This window comes from Ammospiza nelsoni, chromosome 5 (genome assembly GCF_027579445.1).
Source record: "Ammospiza nelsoni isolate bAmmNel1 chromosome 5, bAmmNel1.pri, whole genome shotgun sequence".
Classification (NCBI taxonomy): Eukaryota; Metazoa; Chordata; class Aves; order Passeriformes; family Passerellidae; genus Ammospiza; species Ammospiza nelsoni.
The window spans coordinates 64,258,029-64,274,756 of record NC_080637.1 but is presented as its reverse complement, the minus strand read 5'-3'; the positions used below and the strand labels follow the sequence as shown (position 1 = coordinate 64,274,756).

The window sequence follows — 16,728 nt, the reverse complement described above, 5'->3', positions numbered from 1 at the left end:
TTGCTGCAGGTACCCCCAGCATAGGGAGTATTCTGCTCTGACTCCATGATTCAGGAGGCTGAACAATTGTTTACTAAGCTATACTATATTACACTAATACTATGCTATATCAAAGAGATGCTATGCTAAAGAGATACTGCAGAAAAACCAGTGACTGTCTGGCCACAGTCACAACACAGCTTTTACCCAATTGGCCAGTCAATCCAAACAACCCTCACAGGTGTCCAATTAACAAATCACTTTGGGTAAACAATCTCCATAACACATTCCACATGTGCCAAACAACAGGAGCAGCAAATAGAGATAAGAATTGTTTTCTCTTCTTCTCTGAGCTTCTCACTGCCTTCCCCAGTAAAAATCCTGGGAGAGAGAATTATGTCTGTCTCTGTTCAGAGAATGTGAATACCACAGGTCAGCATCTTACAAATTTTCACAAGAATATTAAGATCTTCATCTTGACTTAAGTTACTGAGTGAAAATTGGGCAGCGGAGGGAGGAGAGAGATGGAGATGAGGATTTAAATCTTGATAAAATCATAGCAGAGTTTGGATATGAGTGTTATGTGATTCCCTGTACTTTGATCTCTTGTGTGAAGACAGAAGAATTTGTTACTGAAATAAGAGCTGAGTTTTAGGCTATGAAATGGTGAAAGATCACAGCTTTAAGCTCAGCTGTGTAGGAGGGAGGACCTTTAGAAATTACCTTGAACATACACATATTAATATGTATATACACACATATTAATATGTATATACTAGAGCTAATATATGTATGTTTATGTTTAATGTTCTCTTCACCTGCTTTTTCCAAGACCTTTAACTGTTCATATTTTCATGGCATGAGATGCCTTCCATTTGCCTTCATCCTCGTGGTGATTTGTATAATGTGACATTTCAGAGACCTGGCAAACAGGAAACCACATCCCACGTCTCTGGGCATGGAAACTGCTAAAACTAGAAATGGCAACTGCAGGTAGTGCATTGAGTGTCAATATTTTTCTCCTGTCTCCTAAAAGGATAACTGGTCCTTGACCACAAAGTATGGTTACTGTTTTTTGAGTTAGTGCTGCAAGATATGGGAAAGTGATTTTTTGGGGTTTTTTTTTGACAACTGGCTTTAGCAGGGACTTCTGAGCACATAAGAAGATTGTGAATGTAATTATGGGGGTGCCTGGACCTTGAGGGTCTCAAGAAAGCTTTTTAGAAGCTGAATGGGTGCTTTAGTGACATAGCTGCCTGTGAAGATGATGGTACTCTGGTTTTGTAAATACTTATGATAATATGCCTGTTTTTCTGTATGTTTTTTGTTTCTTTATTAAGCAGGTTGTGGTTTGACTGAAATGTGTACTAGACCTGGCTATTTGTTTTTGAATAAGGTTTTCTTGGATGGAAACTTTACTGCTTACACCTCCCAGCTGAGTTTGGTACTGAGTGTTCCAGTCTTTTAATGCCATTCATTTTGAGGAAATAATAAGCAAAACCACTTGTGGGTTAAAGATTTGATGATCTGATGGGCCAGAATGGAAAATATTGCTGAAAATAACCTCAGATGTTACTGTTGAATCTGTAGAAAGCTTACATGGCCATATGCTTTTAGCTTTTTCCAAATCCTAATTAATAAAGAATGAACATGTGTATGTGTGTGAACGAATAAAAGCTAGGATCATCTCACCCTGAAATGATGCCAGGTGATTAACTTTGCAAGGAGGGAGAATAAGAAGCTAGAGGAAAAAATCTTTTCGGTCTAGTTTCAGCAGTTCAGAATAAATTTTATTTATGATATTATGGCTGAGACAAAGCTCCTACCAGCACTTAGTGTACCTTTTATTAAGCTGGTTTTCATGGAACAGGTCTTGCCAAGGTCTGGAGTCTGGGTGTCTGTTGGGGCCCTGTATGTGGTGCCACAAACTAGCAAGTTAGAAGAAAATCTCTTTCACCTGCTTTGTCTTTGAGCATCTCCAAGGGTTCCCTTTTTAACTATCCTGCCTGTTGGGGGCCAGTGTGTTATACTAGAGAAGGCAAACCACTCTTATTTGATCCTAGGATGGCAATGTTAGAATAGCTCCATCTCTTAGGGCAAGAAGTGCATGCACAGATTTTCTTCCAGTTTTACTTGCACAGGAAGAGCAGCCTCTGTTGCCTTCCCAGGTGAGGCTGAAATAACCACAAGTGCTGCAGGTGCCAGAGCCTTGACCCTACAGCACACAAGTTTAACTGTCTGTGTCCATTTCTCTTCTGAGTTTTGCAGGTGGAAGCATCATAAAGGATAAGTTTAGGTGGGAGGGGGAACAACTTCCAGTGCAGTATGTGCTTGGAAATTTATCTCACACCATTTTTGTCAGCAGTGATAGGAATTTGAGGCATTCCACAGCAGCAGGAACTGTCTTACTGTGCTCTTAATCTCCATTACCAGGACTGCGCTGGTTGTTAAAATGTGTGTCGTTTTGGAGGCCCAAGCAGGTCTTGGGAGTGCAGCTGAGGATAACCACAGCCTAGGCTGCTAAAGAAAATTCTTAGCTAGCTGTAGGAGTCCAAAGCAGCTCAAAATAGATTTTTCATTTGGTTTCATCCTTTCTGTAGGTATTGTGGGAAGCAGCAGGGGAGGGAAGGAGAGGATGAAATGGCCTCATGAAGTAAAGGGTGGCATGTTGGTGATGGGGATGACTTTTTTGACTTTACAGTTGTATGGAGATTTGTACTGAATGCTTTTAAAATGTTTATGGTAATAACTAATAAACTGTTTTAAGTTCTTTCTCCTTTCTCATGGCTGTAAGAAGATGTGGAAACCAATTTTTGGGAGCTGAACATCAGCTATGATTTGCTTACAGGTGGAAATGCTGCTTGGTTTAATTGAGTCTTTCATAACATTTGACTTGTTATTCCTGTTGTAATCAAGGACTGAACAGTGTGGCCTTTGAAAGAGAATGGGCAATGCTGGAAGGAAAGAAAGAGAATTTGGAGGCTTGCCTCACTTGAGAAAGGTCCCTGACAGCACAGCTAGACAAGTTGTGCTTCTATAATGAGTTTCTGTGGTTGTTCAGAGATGCTGTAAATAACACATTCACCACAAAGGATGCACAACTGGTGACTAAGTCCTTCACATACTGCTTTCAAACACTGCTCCCTTTCACTGCCAAGTTCTCAGTGGTGTGAAGTTGTTTGTATATGCTTTTATCCAGCTGAATACAGAACATATTGTTCTGGTGCTCTTCTAGTTCTATGCACTTTGCTTACTACCCATGGGCAACTAATGGCCAGTTAGGATTAGGGAATTCCCTATAATCACTAATTAAAATCCCCACTCAGTGTACCTTTAAGTGTGTTAGTTTACCTTTTCCTTGGCAACTTCATGTTTATGGTGAATACATTATATTTTTGTATCTACATCCATATATCTACATATATCACTATATGTAATATTTTTGATTTTGCATATACTGGAGAGGTTCCTTTCTCAAGCAGCAGGAAAGTTTGGATGTTCATAAGCACAGCCTATTGAGGAAATAGGTCTGAAAGAAGTCTTAAAGCAAGAATCAGCTGCAATTACAATTTCTGATGTGGTTCTTTTAACTGTTCTTAAAGACCTGTAGTGATGGAGGCTTCTGGATCATCTGGAGCAATCCTTTCCAATACAGACTGGCCTTTGGAAAACATCCTCATGGCTATTAGTGAATTGCTGAGCTATCCAGTATAGATGTGGAAAAGAGATTATTCCTCCTTCCTATAATTTTACATAAGCTTGAAAACAATTGGCATGTTTTATTCTGCACCTTCTCTTTTGAATCTAATAATTTCTCTTTTAGGATGATTAATCCCAACTTTATCTCAGTTTTTTCCTCATTGGAACACCTCTGTCCCTCCATTCTTGTATTTTTCTTTGGATTATTTATAACTAGACCATATTTTTCCTTAAGTTCGGCATCTAAATCTAGACAAAGTCACACAAAAAGCTCATTTAATTCCTTTTCTAGTATCATAGCGTGAGACTACCCACTGGGTTTGTATCCTTTCCTGAAGAATCTTGTGCAGTCAGCTGGATGGGAGACACTGAAAGCACCTAAAGCACTCAGGGGGCTCTGCTTAGGACTGCAAAGCTGACTTGTCCCACTGTGGTGGCTGCCATGTAATGTTGGCCCTGCAGGAGAAAATCTGCACAGAAAATTCTTACTCCAGTGTTTGAATAAGGCTCAAGTCATTGCAAATGGAAATGTTTAAATGTCAGGCATTTGAAAGCAAACTCAAGCTATGATGCTTGCAGTGCTTTTTCTCTTTTCGTTTTAATTAGCAGATGTTTCCTGTACCACATCCTTTCCTGGGCAGTCCAATATTAGTTAATGAACTGACTTCTCTCTGTTGTTGAAGTTCTGTGTGCAAACCTCCCTAGGTTAGGATAACAGCATAGACAGATGTGTGAATACCTGTGTCAGGTTAAAAGCAAAGGATAACCAAGCTCCTGTACTCCAAAGGCTTTTCTTTTGACCAATTTTGAGCCCCATCTGTTCCACTTTAAAAGAATATAGAAACTTCCCTGTGTTTTTAGAACAATTTATTCTAACTATTCTTTGGGGAAAAAACCTTCACTAAAGTTTTTTTTTTTTCTATCCAAGGAGTGGAGAAATTATGTCCTAAGTCTATGGTAACTATATTTGTGCCAGTCTCTGTATTAAATCAGTTTATAGCAAGAGAGTATTTGTGGGATAGTGGGAATATCACAGAGATAATTAGGCTGAATGTCCACTCTCAAGTGACTGTTTGTTGTGGGGGGAATTGAAAGCGCAGGGAATGAAATAGAGTAAATTGTAGCTCATAACTTGTGTAAGACTGACCTGCTTTCCTTTAGCGTAAATAAAAATTTTATGCTGCTTTTGTCAATACAGGCCAAAGTAGTACAGAGTGTGTGTGCTGTGATCCATAAACATTGGCTTTTTTTGAAAATGGACACCTAAAGATTGTGACTTGGGAAAAGCCAAGCTTTGGTAAGGAGAAAAAAAGCCATATGCAAGGTGCAGCCACTTAAATAATTGAAATGAACTTCATACAGAAGACTTTATTGGTTGTGGCTGCTCTTCTCCATAGGAAAGTGTTTCCTCATGAGATAATTTTATTTATTTATTTCTATTTGAAGTAGTTGCTTCAATAAATTTAATTTGGGGTGTCTCAGCACTTTTGGTGGTTTCTAAGGTGTGGGCATATAGTTATGATGTGTAATGTTATTTCTTGGGATCAGATTATTAGAAAAAATGCATCAGCCGTCAATGAGGATCTTGAATTTAGCACTTCCACCTAAGAAAAGGGAAGGATCCCAATGTACAAGAGCTGGGGTTGGCTCTTAAGAGAATGTTTGGTTATATTTGATGTGCTTTCCTTTAGCAGCCTCTGTCCTTTTGGGCAGGTGTGGATTTTCCAACTTTCTAAGGGATATACAAAGAAGCATTTATGTATATTGTAAGTACTCCATCACAAACAACTGATAACTTACTAGAGAACATGAGTGTATTTTCCCCTTTCTTTTGAACCCATTTCAGGTTCAAATAGGACTCTTTTGAGCAGTAAGTTTCTTAAGACTGATACACCGTGGAATTTATCAGATTAGTGTTATTTCTTTATCCAATGTATTTTAACAATACTGTGTATTTTATCATTATCTTGGATAAAAGTGGAAGTGGTTAATAATATGTGCAGTCATTTTCATTTCATTTTTGTTTGGAGACATTGTGTTGATAAGCCAGTTTTTTTGAAAAATCAACAGAAGAAGCCTGCAATTATTTTAAATTGTACTAAGCATGCAGTAAAGCAAAATAGCTCTGTGATCAGAAAGGGGTTTGTTCTTTATCTTGGAAAATCATATCTATTTTCAAATTATAAAATGTGCATCAATCTTGTCTCTACTTTGTGTTCTTATTCTTGAAACTCAGGTCATTATTCCCCATAAAACTGAACTTTTGCTTTCCCACAGCTCTGTCTCATTACAGATGTAACTGAATTTATTTCCTTCCTCTGGGAAAATTCTGGAAAGGGAAGGGAAATGCTTTAAATTTGTGGTACCTTGTGGAGAACAGTGGCAGCCTTAGTTTCAATGCAGTGATATTTTAAAGTAGAAAGGTTGTAGCTATTTGTGACATCAACCCCCAACTTCTAAATTCAGTTTAGAATCCAGTGGGTGGCTGTTTCAGCTTCTAAACATAGTTAGTGTTGTCCTGAGGTGTTCCTATGAAAGGAACCTGGTGCTTCACCAGATTCAATGTGACAATATCTTTTTAACTAGATAGTTTGAATTAGATAAGTTGACCACATCATAAGCAGAAAAAAACCTACAGTTTTTCCAAGTTTCTTGGGAATCTAAAGTGTATGTATTTCAGCTTCTAAAATCTTTGTGTACTGTCCTGAGGGGTCCCATGTAATGAAAGAACTCATCACACTTCACTAGTTTAAACTTCTGTGTTGTCCTAAAATGCAGATGAGATTGTGTCAAAACAAATACCAAGGTCTGAATTGAAGAGAAGCCTGTGTACTTCTCGTGACACCCATGCTTAGTGTTCTGGATATTATTCTTTTTACTTGTCTTTGTCTTGGAGACACAGCAGCCAGGATGCTTCTCAGCTCTGTTTCCCAGTTGCTTTCTCCAGAGTGCAGGGGAATGAGACTGGTTTTAACCAGATGTGAGATTCACCTGAGTACCTTCTAAACCTGGCCCAGTTTTTTCAGCAGAGACTGTTTTTACCAGTGCCATGTGTGGTACATGGAGTGGTGCCTGTGGACCCGTGCTTGATCAGCGTGTGCTGCAGTTTCCAACCCTCCCTGTCTCATGTCTGTAGCTTTACTGAGCATTAATGGAGGGAGTTTGGAACCTTGTGCAGTCTTGCACAGTAGAGAAGTGGAGGGATGAGGTGACCCAAGGAGCTAAAGGGCCAGGAAAGGCCCTGTTAAGGACTTTGAAGGATCATTTCTTCAGTGTCATCATTTGCCTTGGCAGCAATTCCCAGCCAAGCTAACATGGTGCTGTACTGCAGGATCCTGAGTAGTTGTTGTCAGCCAAGGTGACGAGTGTGCAGTGATTATTTTTGAATGTGTCAGTCTGGCTGGTGTTATCCAGCTGTGAATGATGCCTTGCCCACTTTTTTCCTCCTTGCTGCTTTAAGGTAAATATATTTTCTTGAATGCCTCTAACAAATGTCAGTTATAATACAAACATCTCTGAGCTGTGCTGTGGCTTCTTAGTTTTTTAATGCTCAGTTGCTCTGAAATGTGTTCAGTTGCTCTGCTGGTAGCCTTGCCTGAGAAAGGCACATGAATGGATCTGTTTCCCAAGATTGTTTCTAAATTGGCTGGTGTGTGCTAAGTTTTGGTAAGAAGAGATTGCTTGCCTGCCCTTTTTATTGTTGTTTTTCCAATTCCAGTATATGAATTATAAAGTTTTACTTTGTGATGTTTCTGAAGAGATACTGTTCATGTAAAACATGCTGTGTGAACAGACTGCCCCATAAAGTAGGACTGTGAAATGCTTTCCACTCCCATCTACTTCTTTTGACAGTTGTTTTGTTACTTTCCTGGTTCTTCTGTACATAAGAAAAATGTAATCTATGCTTAGATTCTCTTCTTGGATTATCTATATATTCATTGTTTCCTCCAGCAGCTCCTTTTATGATTTATTTCGGCTACTCTTAGTAACATAATGTTTACTCCTTTTTTCCTGTTGTTAACTGAGGCTATGAAGTTTCTTAGGGCCATGGAGAAACTGTAGTTCTTATTACAGGATAGTCTTACTGCCATGACTTCAGTATTCATAGCTCCTTTATGCTAGGCTTGGGTGCTGCATGACTCTAAAGCAAATAGGAGTACTGAGAAGTAGAAGACTCACACCTTATAATCCTGTGTATTTTAGTAGGTATGTCTGATAACTGGTGATGTCACAGCTTCACCAACTTCTGTGGTGGGAAAAGAGGGTCTAACCTGGCTGGACCTGGCAGAGCTGAACTCATTTGTGTTGGTCATGAAGTTGTTCCCAGGTCTGGAAGCTTGGGCAGCAGTAGCTCAGGATAATGTGTCTCCAGCAGAGTGCTCTGAGAGCGCTGATGAGGGCTGTTGGGTTGCATTAAGGACGTGGAAGAAAAGGCTTTGGGCAAGTTTCATTTCTCTGCAGAAGCGAGCTACTGCAGTTTCTTTACTTGTCATCTTTGGAGTATGTTGCTAAGGAGAAAAGAACAAAAAGACAAGAATGAGTTGCTAAATCTTGAGATACGTGCACAGGAAAATATTCTTGATAACATAATTATTCTTAAAGCCAGTGCAGTTCCAGAATCTCTAATAAAGATATCTGCACTGAATTTGTCTATGTTATACATGGATGGCTAAGCTTGGCAGTCTATAGAGAAGGTCATTTTCGTTTGTTTGTTTTGGTTAAGTTCTTGTATGGGTCTTATTGTTTGAAGTAATACTTCTGTTGCCTTCTTTCTAGTAATTTTGCCAGGAAATTGTCTTCTGGAAATTCTATGGGTATGAATAATGACAGAAGTCTGATCTTTAGTGTTATGCAGTTGCTCTATTTATTATAAGGTAGGATGGTTTTTCGGTTTTTGGTTTTTTTAAATTTCTCTTTTTCCAGGTGAGGTCAAGGTCAATAACAATTGCACATTGTAAAGAAAAAGCTTAGGTAACCTCTACTTAAATGTACATGAGTACTTCTAGAATTTCTGTTCCATCTCTTTGAATGTCCCTTTTCTTTGCATGTTTTCAGCACTCTTTTGGTGAAACGCTTATTTTCAGCCTCAAAGGCTGGGGTAGCTGGGACTGTTCTGCTCTCTTTCCCAGCTTCTCTTTGAGGTCTTCTTTTCCTGTGAAAATGCGTTGACAGATTGTCTTTCATGTGCCTTGATTTGCCAAGTGATACATGCTGCGAGTACCGCTCAATGCCTTCATATCCGACTGAGCAGGAGATTTTTGGTATTATTTGCTTATTCATATACAACTGTTTGAAAAATTAAGCATGTACAGGCATATTGTTGCGATCTGGCCCCGGAGCAATGAAGTTGTTGTTCCGAGTTCAATACAGAGTGATGGTACCCTGCCAGCTGAAAATCTCATCTTCAGATTTTTCATCGTGCTTTTGTGTCTGCAGCGGAAGCCTTGTGAATTAGCCTCTCACAGGAGCTGCTTTCAGGTGCTGCAGGTTGGGACTTCCATTTATTCCTTGAAGTAGCAGGATTTTGGAGCAGCAAGCCCGCTGACCTGAGCAACTTAAAGCTCAATCAAGGGTATTTTTCCTCTGTTGGTAGCACAGCACAGTTAAGGATATGTGTCAATGAAGAGAGTCCCTGTGGATAACTGGGTTTCTAGGATATAGGGTATGATCTGCTTTAATTAGACAGTTACTCTTGTCTTCAGGCTCTCTCTCATTTCATTGCTTGTAGAGATTTTATAGTGATAATGCAGTGTAAGAAGTAAAATTGTTTTCTTTTAAGGATATATTTTTTTGCTTGTGTGCAAAATGCCACTCAGTGATCTGTTATCCGCACTAAAACAGAGGCTAAAAGAAATTTAATTAGTCTTTTCAAAAGCTTCCAGGATCTGCATTTTGGTGGACGCTGCAGTGTTGAGTATAAATATAAAGCTTTTCTGTAGTCATTCAGTTGGATGAAAACTGACACCGGCTGCTTAGAGACTAAAAAGCAAGTTGCTGTGCAGAAAGCAATTAAAAAGGGGGGGGGGGGGGAAAGGAAGTGGGGGGGAAGGAAAGCTTTTCCATTTTAAAAATGTGACCCGGTTATCCCAATGAGCAAATCTGATGAGAGTTTTTCTTAGAATTAACATTTGTAAAGTCAATTCAAGTTTGTGTGTACTTTTATCTCTAGCATATGGCTTCCCACACAGTGATGTCATGTACAGCGGAGTGCCAAAAAAAGCGTGAATGCTCCCAGCAAAAGCTACACTTTGAACTGGGATTTGATGTGTGGTTTCTGTGCCTGTGTGTGCAGGGCCCGACAGCCAGTCCTGTTGGAGCAGCGAGCTCGGCACAGAGGCACTGCTGTCCTCAGCTGTGGGTGATGGTCTGCAGGAAGGCACAGTGGCCATGGAAGGCTTCTGTGTCATAAGCATCTACTTTTCTCCCCTCTGAGATGTTGGAAAGGGAGTGAATTGTCATAGCTGATTTGCTTCAGAGGTGTTCTGGAGAGGGACTGTCAGCTCAAGGCATCTTGGTGCTGTAAGAGCCTCATGCAGTTCCACAGGAGAGGATTTCTGTATCCTTGGAGTTTGCAGGTGTTGTGTAGGCACAGCAAACTCTTCTGTGCATGGGCTTTGTTCCCAGCCCACTTCTTAGCTGAGTCATGGTTTTCCAAAGGTTGTAATAATGTTTGGGAGGTGGATCTCACTTTGTGCTTGTGTTTATGGAGTGGATGGTGGGGTGGCTCACTCTGATCCCCTCTGTATGTTCTCCTGCCCTTAATGCCTGATCTTGTGGTCTGCTTGTTACCTTCTGTTACAGAAAGCTCTCCTTGGGTTGCACAGTTTTTGATCTCATTCATGCCAAACAGAATGTGTCACAGTGGTATGAAATAAAGAGCAACTGTGGGTTCTTTTTCTTTTAGTCTACCATTTACTGTAAACTACTACAGGGTCCTGTTGTTAGGAAGATTCCTGGATCAGAGCATAGATCACAAATTTCCTCCTGAGCTCTTGCATTGGCCATACAGTGGAAGTTGCAATCTCAGACTGCCTACAGGTCTTTAACATGATGGTTATTAGCAAATGTCCTACAGAAAATTTTGAGGGTGGTTTTAATGTTGGAGAAGGAAAAAAGTGACAGTGCGTGCTGTTACAGGTTCATTGGTATTGGCTGCCAAATGCAAGAATTCATAAGGATTTCTTAGTGTATGTTTTGCCTGGAGTATGAAATGCAGTTAGGCTGCCTTCTAAACCTCTTTCTTTACAAAGCCTTCATAACTCTGCTGGCCAGCAGGTTTGTCTTATTCCCTTTGTGCTGTGGTGCACGTGTTCTCCTCATACAGAGATGGAAGCTGGTGCTTACTTGCTGTGCAGCAGGGGGAGGTTCTCGTCTACTTGCACCTGGGCAGCAGCTGAACCACAGCTGTGCATGTGGGTGAAGAATGACTTTAAGGTGTTCCTGATCTTTTTTGGCTATGTATTCAAACCTGAAATATGTAAAAGTGAGCATGTGTGTGCCTGGGCACTCACTTTGCCTGCTGCTTCCTAGTAACACTTATTTTCCTCATAATACAGATTTTTGTGTCATGAAATTTTTTTCATCAGCTGCAGTGAGAAAGAGGGCTGAGACAGCATAATTTTTCAATTTCATTACTTTCTCTGTCTTTTAGCCTTTCAGGTGGTACAAGCAGCTTCATTAGTTAAAATTCATATGAGCATCTGGTAAATGATGAGGGATTCTTTTACAGTAAGAAAATCAACATCTTTGAGAAAGAAGTGTTGAGACTTCGTATAGTTTGTGTCCCCTGCTGCCCTGAGGGTGCACTGGGCAGGGGTGCAGCATACAGTCCAGGTACCAGAACCTTCCAAAATCTGCAGGGAGCCCTGCAGAGCAGCTGTGAGCTGGAGCTTGGGAAGGGAGGGACAGTTCAGGCCCCCATCCCCTCCTCTCCCTGGCTTTTGTATGCCAGGGGCAATTATTGTCACTGTTCAATCCGTGCTTAATGCCTCCCAGAGAAGAAAGCAGACAGCTTTTCGTCTGCACGTGCTTCTGTGGCTGGTATTTTCCTACAAGCCAGACACCTAAGAAATTTAGTTAGAGGCTTACACAAGGGAGCTATATAAATTTTTTGCAATGACCTAATGCACACAAGCTCTTTTGGTGGAAGCTGTACTAAATCCTGTTAAATAAATTAGGAAGTTATTAAGTGTTAAGCTGTAGGAGGAAGAGTTAAGATTTTTTTTTTTCAGATACATTTGCTTCTATCATTCTTTCTACCCTTGGGTGGTCTTGAGTCTTACACTGCATTCAATTTCCTACTTCCTATTTCTTGAAGAAAATGTTAAGATTTATGTTATCAAAAGCTTCTCTTAAATGAGATATGCTGCTCCATCCCATAATCAGGTAAATGTTTCAAGTGGTGAATATTCCTAATGAGCTCATAGCTTTAATTTTAATGATTTGGGAGCTCCTGTTGCGTATTTAGTCAGGAATTTTACCGTAATATTTGGAATGCATGTAGCATTGATTGCTTTTCTACCTAAAATGCATCTGTTTAAAACAATGGGCAGCAATAAAAGAGCAGTTTTTCTCCTTGCCTTAGAAACATAACTACTAAAATTTAATTCTGTTGGTCATTGTGTGAGTACACAGAAGACTTTTGTAAAAGTGATACATGTTTTGAACTGTTTTGCTGCTAGTCTACTGGCCTTTTCTGTTGTTTGCAAACTTTATTATTCACAACTTAGTTTCTCAAAAAGAATAGAACAAAAATTACTGATTTTATTGTTAAGGTTTAATTTTTATTACAAGTAAAGATTTCCTGTGTTTGTTGTCATGCCTGTACCTCTCTATGATTTAATAGCTTGATAATGAAGAAAATTACTGACATTTTAGTAAATACTGAGAATTGTGGTAGTGCACTTTTGCCATATCTTATTAGCAGAGTGCAGAAAAGTGATGCAACTTTTTTGAAGTCACATGAGGCATCAGTGACAGAGGTGAGATTACATCTGGATCCTGCATTTAAAAAATATATGGAAGTATATTTGTTTAAATGAAGAATATAGAAAAGCATATCAGTATACATGTATATTATTAAAAAGATATATTTAAAACATCCTTTCTTTTATTTATTACAGGTTATAGAACAGATATTACTTTTTAGCACTGCAGCTACAGGAAGGATGCAGTCTACATCCCTCTAATTGCTATCTGGAAAAATGAGTAGTCTAGTTTCTGGTTTATGAACTTGTGTAGTTTTTTGGCGTGCAGACATGGTATATTTTTGTCACCAAAGAACTCTGTGGACTGCAGCATTCCTTTGCTGTAGTCGTGAGAAGCTTCTGTCCCTCCTAAATTCACACGTTGCAGCAGCCTTAGCAAGGCAAGGTTGTGCTGCTGTAATTTCGGATTTGGCGGTTCCAGGGGTTGCTCATTTCAGCGATTGGTTTCATTACTTGTGACACCAGCTAGTTTTGGGGGGCAGCAGGAGCAGCAGAGAGCAAGGCCACCAGCAGATTTCCTGTGTTATTGCTCCTCCCATGTCCCAATGTCATTGTCTGAGCTGTGGCATTGTAGCGGTGCCATCTGTGATTCCTGTGGCCCCTGCCGCTGGTGCTCGCCTTTCCTCGCCTTTGCTGTAGCTTGGGATCGCAGCTTTGTTCCCTAAGCTATCTATTCTTTTTCATAATGTTATCAGCCTGCTGGAGTTTGGCTTGTCTGATGTGAGCCCATCTGAACGGGAATGGGGAACAGTCACCCGACAGTGACAGCTGTGCAAACAAACAAGTCAGCGTTGATGCTCATCAATAGCTTTGTGCAGCCGCGGCATTGAGATGCAGCAGAACGTGTGCAATCTGTCTGCCTCCTTTGTCCCACAGCACAGCCAGAGCGGCCACTCTGCGCTGATTGTCATGCCATGGTGTGCCTTCCACTCCTTCCCTTTCTCCTTTGCTTTTCCTGCCTCTTTGTGGGCTGTCTGGCTGCTCCCAAACACATCTGCCACGCGTCCCATCTGCTCTCCCTGAGAGGCACGCTCGGTCCTGACAGGCGCTGTTCAAGTGGTGTGCTGTTCTGTGGAGTTGACAGAAAACACTAATTTGTATTATTAATGGCGGATCACTAATGCTCCCTGCTTCTGAAACGCTGAGCAAAGTAAATAGGCTGGAACATCAACTTGTAAATTTGCTGGTGGGTTTTTCAAAATCCTGCATGCGTAGGTGAATTTTTCTCATTTCCACTTACCGTAGGTAACAGTGTTCTTGCTTTGTCTTAGACCTTATAACTTTTTCAAGACATTGTGTGTTTTCCTTCCAAAAAATGAAACATTTATTTCAAAACGTGTGTTCTTTCCTTCTTGGCATCAATGGCATGATTCTTTACATTAAGAGGCAAGGCTCAAGTGTGTGATGAAATAATTATTTACTATTCCTTTGTCTTTCAAGGAAAAAATATCATTAGACTATCCAAAAATTTAAATACCATATTCTAAAGTCAGAAAGAATTTAAAGCCTTGCCTGTTCTGCATGTCTGTTGGACAGCTTAGGGTTATGCACTCAACTCTTCAGGACATCTTTTCTGTGACATTTACTTACTTCCAGCAGGATCTTGCCATGTGCCAGCTCCTCCTCAAGGTGAACAAAAAAAAAGTGTCTCTCTCTGGGTGAAGGAAGATGGTGTGCAGCACAGGCATAGATAGGCAGTAGAGTTGTTTTTGTTGAATCACCTCTAGCTTTGAGTCAGAGATTTGTGGAGATACCTGATCAAAAGTGCAGTTACTAATTAGTGTGAGTACTTAGCTCTGTCTGGTCATATTAACTGTCAGCTGTATCCACCATGCTCATTATGAAGCTGTCACAGCTGCCTTGTGTACTGCTGCAGAGATTTACAGCATGAAGCTGTGGTGAGCAAGGAGTAACCTTCTCTGTTACCATGTTTGTCTGCAATGTGGAATTCACTGTAAGCAAGGGTTAGGTGTCCAAAGTACCAAGCTGGGCAGGATTTTACAGGGCTGCCTAAAAGGAAATACACATGCATATAGGGAGAGAAGTGATTCATTTTGGCAATGTTTGGTCCATAGACTTGTAAGTCTTCCTTTAGTAACTCCCTGCTTACTCAGAATGTCACAAAGAGAAAAGTAAAGGTTGGAAGGTTGGAAGCGTAAGTCAAAGAAAAGAATGAGGCCAGGGAGGCTTCTAGCAATGAAAAAAAAGTTGAGCAACTTTTGGTCAGCTAGCCGAGCTGTGTCAGGATACATTTTGGTTCTGTGCTTCTTGGAAGCTGCTTTGTCTGGTACTCATGTTAACTCCTTGTGAAAGCTGTTATTCCGTGGTGGCTGCACTGCTCTGTCATGTTCAAGCATCTGACCTCTGCTGAAGAGGTTGAGGATGGACTTGTTTACTTGTCTTACAAAGCTTTTACAAGAATGTTTTTCTTGTCTTCTTGTTCTTCACCTGAGAGCGTTGTAAGGCAGAATATCTTATCATCATATTCCAACTAAGCATCATAAAGATGGTAATGCCTACAGTGAGTTTGAGGAGGAAAAAAAAGGATTGGGACTGCTTGAGAGAATAGTATCTGTTATGCTACAAAACGTTGTGCATGGAATTTGTAAAATAAAGGATATAATCACAGCATTCACTTAGGTGTGATCAGTGGTAAGCATTAACTCTCCTAGTTGTGCTTTTCAGATCAGCACCTTCAAAATTTATCAAATCAGCGTGTCAGCACATGAAAAGTTGTGTCAAGGAGTTCAGCAGACAGACCAGGGAGAAGGGAATAGGAACAGCAGTTTATCACCTCTGGAAAATGGTGTTAAACACTGGGAAACAGATAGGTGAGCTATTCGTGCAGGACTTTTCTGTGAGTTATTGAGTTCAAGGCATCCTCTAAAGGGTTACAGATGTATTTGCAGTTGAGCTGTATACTGTATCACTTGTCCAGTGCTTTGTAATGTGTATGCTTGTTTTTACTTTAAACTGGTCCCTGGTGGTTTAACTGGATGTGATTCCTGCCCTTCCAGCCTTGTTTAGGGGTGTGGCCAGTGGGTTCCAGCAGCACTGCCTGACACTCCCATATGAAAATAGGGTGATCAGGCATGCTAGTAACTTTGTGTGTACCCTTGAAAACTTTCTCTGCAATTTTCTGTGATTTCCTTTAATAATTCAGCCCTGAATGCTATTAATCCAATCTCAACATTTCAGGAAAGTAATCAGCCTTTTCTCTGCCAAACTCATCTGTTCTTGGAAAAGCTTATGTACAGATCTTCTATGTAACCCAAGAATGCTTTTTGAGAGAGGAGAGTATTTTGTTTGTTGAAATATGTGGTGAATTCTCAACTTTTTCTCCTTTGTGTTTGAACCTGGCCATTACTACTTCAGCTCTGCAAACTAGAGGAGTGAAAGCTTATTTACAGGTGGCCTATAAAGAGAGCAATCCTATAGAGGGCTGTGAATAAACATAGCAATTGTGTAATGAAGCAATTTGTCAGTGACTGCTAACAGGCCAGACTTCAGATGAAGGGTGGACAATGTAAAAATAACATGTTACAAACATGTCACAACATGATAGCAAATTCTTCCTGTTGATACCAGACCTTATGAAAAAGGGAACTCTTCTTTATGTCTCATGTCACTCATTTCTGGTATGAGAGGGAGGATCTGGTCCATGAACAGAGTAGATCTTCTAGTGACCTTAATATTAAGAAATAATAAAATCAGAGGAAATTAAGCGATATTAAGGAGAGCAAAACACCTAAAATTATGTAGATTTTTCCTCTGCATTGTTCCTTGTTACCCTTTCTGGTGTGTTTGCTTCGTGAGACCACGAGTTGCCATGGAGTGTAGCCTTGCCCAGGTAAGAGGGAGGCACTTTGTGCTCTTCCACAGGTCTTACTGGAGTGTTGCTGTAGAGACAAGTCAGTGCTTTGAGAGAAGCTTGTGTTGTCCTGTTCATTTCCAAGGAATGGAATTTCACAAAAAATCTTACTATTAGTGCTGACTTGCTCGTGAAGCGTTTTTACTTGGTCTTTGCCCTTGAATTCTGGACAACTGTCTCCAGAAATATTCT

At 40.3% G+C, this 16,728-nt stretch overlaps 1 protein-coding gene across 1 annotated transcript in view; it reads left to right on the top strand.

Moving 5' to 3' along the window:
* The window catches only part of KIAA1549 (KIAA1549 ortholog), a 141,232-nt gene that overhangs the window by 51,687 nt on the left and 72,817 nt on the right, over nt 1–16,728 (top strand). The window lies entirely within an intron of this gene.